The sequence below is a fragment of the Piliocolobus tephrosceles genome, unplaced genomic scaffold (assembly GCF_002776525.5).
Source record: "Piliocolobus tephrosceles isolate RC106 unplaced genomic scaffold, ASM277652v3 unscaffolded_41085, whole genome shotgun sequence".
Lineage (NCBI taxonomy): Eukaryota > Metazoa > Chordata > Mammalia > Primates > Cercopithecidae > Piliocolobus > Piliocolobus tephrosceles.
In genome coordinates this window covers 1-3,736 of record NW_022325516.1, presented here as the reverse complement: position 1 = coordinate 3,736, position 3,736 = coordinate 1, and the positions used below count along the sequence as shown (strand labels likewise).

General features: G+C 62.3%; 1 pseudogene; it reads left to right on the top strand.

Annotated features, from left to right (window-relative positions):
• The first annotated feature begins 674 nt into the window (after nt 1-674).
• LOC113223368 lies at nt 675-3,721 on the top strand (annotated as a pseudogene).
• The last annotated feature ends 15 nt before the right edge of the window (nt 3,722-3,736 follow it).

The window sequence follows — 3,736 nt, the reverse complement described above, 5'->3', positions numbered from 1 at the left end:
GACAAGGTCTCCCTAGGTTGCCCAGGCTGGTCTCAAACTCCTGGACTGAGCAGCCGGTGTTTTCAGCTGGTGCAGATCCAGCTGGTATGCTCGTTAGGCTTCTAGCTGAAGGAAGTGTCCCCTGTAATCTCGCTGGCATCCCATCACCTTCCAGAAGCAGGACGTCCGCCAGCTGTGTGCGCTCTTGGCCCATGCTGAGCCTGTGCTCAGGGTGCTGGTCTGGCCTGTTTCCCAACCCCTTGTTTTGGGTGAGATCCCCGCCCAGCTGGCACGGGAAGGAGGATGGGGAGTGGTCACCACTGTGGTTTGTTGCACAGTGAGTTCGGTGGCTGTCCTGCCTGGGCCCGGGACCCGTATTTCTCCCGCTTGGCTGCAGCTCCAGCCCTTCTCCGTCCCCCGTAGCTCCCTGCCCAGTCCCACACTGCAGCGTTCCCAGCACCAACCCCACAGAACTCCAGTGTCCCCTCCCCTAGACTTTTACACACACCTGGTAAGACGGGCCCGGGACCCACAGCTCCATAATGTGAGCTGTACACGGCCTGGCGGGTTGAGGTGCTAAGGTCACCCCTCACCTTTACAAGGCCTCAGCTTATACCGGGTGTGCGAGCTCTGGGGCCCTCAGAGCCCAAGCTCCCTGCCTGAGGGTCTGGGGCTGTGGCCTGACCTGCCCATAGTCCTGCAGTGACCTCTGCCATGAGTCCAGCCGGCTCGAGCCGGGCGCAGAGCAGCAGTACCTGGACACGCTGAAGCAGCTGTCCAAGCGCATCAATCCCCCGCACCGCGTGGTCAACAAGATCGACAAGAACGGAGGTGGGCTGCGGCCGGGGTGGGGGCCAGCACCCTGGGGATGCCACTGGGCTCGTGTCTTAGTGTCCCCTCTGCTTTCCCTGACAGAAAAAAGGACCTGAGCACGATGAAGAGCCATCTAGACATTGTGACAGACCCCTCCAAGCTGTGAGCTTTGCCCACAGCCCACGGATGGTCCCCAAGGGCAGGGGTGGCCCAGCTGCGGACGGGCACTTGGTGGCGATGTGGGTTTAGCAAAGGCACCAGGCAGCTCTTTGGGCCCTGGACAGAGGCCTCCAAGGCTCCACTCTTGTGTGTGCTGGGGCTTTGAGTCCAGGCTTCATCTTGGCCAGTGCCCAGCCTTTGCCCTACTCCTGACCACGCTGGCCCATCACAGCCAGGCCTCATCCAGCCAGTAGCTGGGGGCCCAGCTTGCAGTGGCCTGACCATCAGCTGGCTGTGATGGGCCTGAACCTGACCTGGAGTTCTGCCCCTGACTTCCCAGTGACTGTGGGCAGGCAGCTGCATCTCATTACCCCATTTGCAGCCCGTATGTGCTGTCATGAAAATGAAATAAGACAGTGCCGGTGAGAAGCAGGTGGAAGGCAGGGTCACTGGCCACAGGCTGCTGTGAGCTCAGGCAGCACCTCAGAACTGCATGGGCATTGGCCTGTACCTCCCGCTCATCTAAACTCAGGCTGTCCCCGCACCCCCACCTAGAAGCGTCTCTCTGTTCTGCTTGTCTGGATAGAGTGCCAGTCACTATTGGGTGGTCCTCCGGGCCTTCCTGAGTTGATCCTTAGGGTTATAGGACTGGTGGGACAGGGATTGGCCTAGATGCGACTGAGGACTTCCCAGCCTGGTCAGGGGCCTGGCCACTGTTCCTTCTCTTGACCCCTTGCCTCACTACCAACAGGGATGGGCAGCTCCTGAGGGTGAGGGCCGCCTGCCTAGACTCTGGGTCTGGGAACAGCTGGTCAGCTGAAGGGAGCTCCTGCAGAGGTTTCTGAGGGCCGAGGCCCAGCGGCGCTGGTTGGGATCCCAGATCCGAGCCTAAGACCAGCTATGTCTCCCAGCCCTCCAGCACGGAGCTCAGCCTACGTTCCCTCTCTCTGCAGGTCCCCTGAAGACCTTGCCAAAGTGTTACATCACCCTGGAGAAACTCAAGAATGACATGGCAGTGGTGAGTGGGATGCTGGGGACCCCTAGGGGAACTGGGGCCCCCCCAAGAGCTCCTGGGAGCGCCGCAGGAGGGTCCTTCCAGGTCAGCGTGGCTGGGTGGGGGCTGGGCCTGACCTGAGACCCTGCCCACCAGGCCTCTTCCAGGCCAGGTTTGCTGTGCTGGGTGGGAACATGGGAGAAGTCACCCTCTGTCTGTGGCTCCCATGGGTGCCTCTGCCACCGGCCCAGAGGAGGCAGGGACTCTGGGGAGGACAAGGCCGTGGGGCTGAGGGATTACACCCAGGATCGGCCAGCGTTGTCTGCACAAGGGTGGAGGCTGAGAGAGAGCCCTCGGGAATCAGGCTGTGAGTGAGGACGGGCCTGGGGTGGGAAGGCCCCCTAAATGGAGAACCCTCGGGTCCGGGCTGCTGACCGTGCCCATCTTGCCTCCAACCCACTGCCCCCTGGTGCCGCTGACCAAACAGCAGCACCTGTGCCAGCAGCTCCTGGATGCCATCCTGGCCAACATCCGCTCAGCTGTCTTCAGCCATTCCCTGCGCATTCACGTCAGCCCTGACTGTCATCCACGGCCCACTCATCACGTACATCCAGCTGGGCTGGGCTCTGTGGAGGGCGGCCGGCCAGCCCTGGGCCGTATGTGCCCAGTGTGGTCACCACGCTGCCTTCTCACGGCCCCGGTGGTATGCACCCAGAAGCACAGGCTTGAGGACGACCAGCAGCAGAGCACCCCCAGCGTGCTCCAAGGCGAGGTGGCCAGGCTGGACCCCAAGTGCATGATAAACCTGGACCCTTCTCACTGCAGCAACAGTGGCACCGTCCGCTTGATCTGCACGTTGGGCGAGTGTCCAGGAGCGTCAGGCTGGCGCTGGTTAGCAAACCTTCACCGCAGCCCCAGGCCTCTGCCATTTGAGCCGGAGGGCACAGTGCCCAGGCCCCACCCTGTGTTCACGCTCCGGCAGGCTGTCTGCCCTGTCTTCACATACAGCGAGCCCAGGACAGACTGGCCATGTCTCTGCCCCCACCGCCAGAGCCCACGCACCCTCACCTCCGCAACACAGATGTGGCTCTGCTTGCCTGTGGCCCTAGGGAGGTGGTGGGCAGGACCTGTGGGTACCCATCAATGCAGGGCACTCGGGCTTCAGGTTTGGAAATCTGAGAGTCAGAGAGACCTCCAGGCTTTGCCACAAGCCTCACCAGAACCTCCCCGGGTGTGAAGAGTCCTGTTCGGGAGTGGAGTTGTAAGGCAGGGCAGGCCGGGGCTTGTCCAGTCACAGGTACAGCCTTGTGTGCTGCAGACGACAAGGACCTCCCAAGTGTGCCACCACGTGCCCACCAACTGCCGTGCCCAGAGTCCGCTATGGATGGACCGACAGTGGCTGTACAGTGGGCAGACCCAGAGGAGCTGTCTGGGGGCTCAGGGCAGGCAGGGGTCGTGCGGGAAGACCAGGCTTCCAGTGCGTCAGGGCCAGCCTCTGTGCACTCCAGCCTCTCCCAGCTCAGGCCCCTCCATCCCCTTTCTGGCTGCCCCGGTGCTGACAGGAGCGGGTTGTCCAGTGGTCACCTGAGGAAGAGGGTCTCTGCTGTCTCCTGTGTCCTTTTGCCCCTTCATCTTGTGTCAGGTCAGCTGTCCAGGGTGGCTGTGTTCAGTGGCTGAGGGGTGAGAAAGCTGCGGCTCAAGGACAGACCCTGCTCTTCCCAGAGCCCACTAGGGAGCTCAGCGCGGCTGACGTGTCCTACCAGTAGCTTGGGCACACAGGGCCGCAACTAA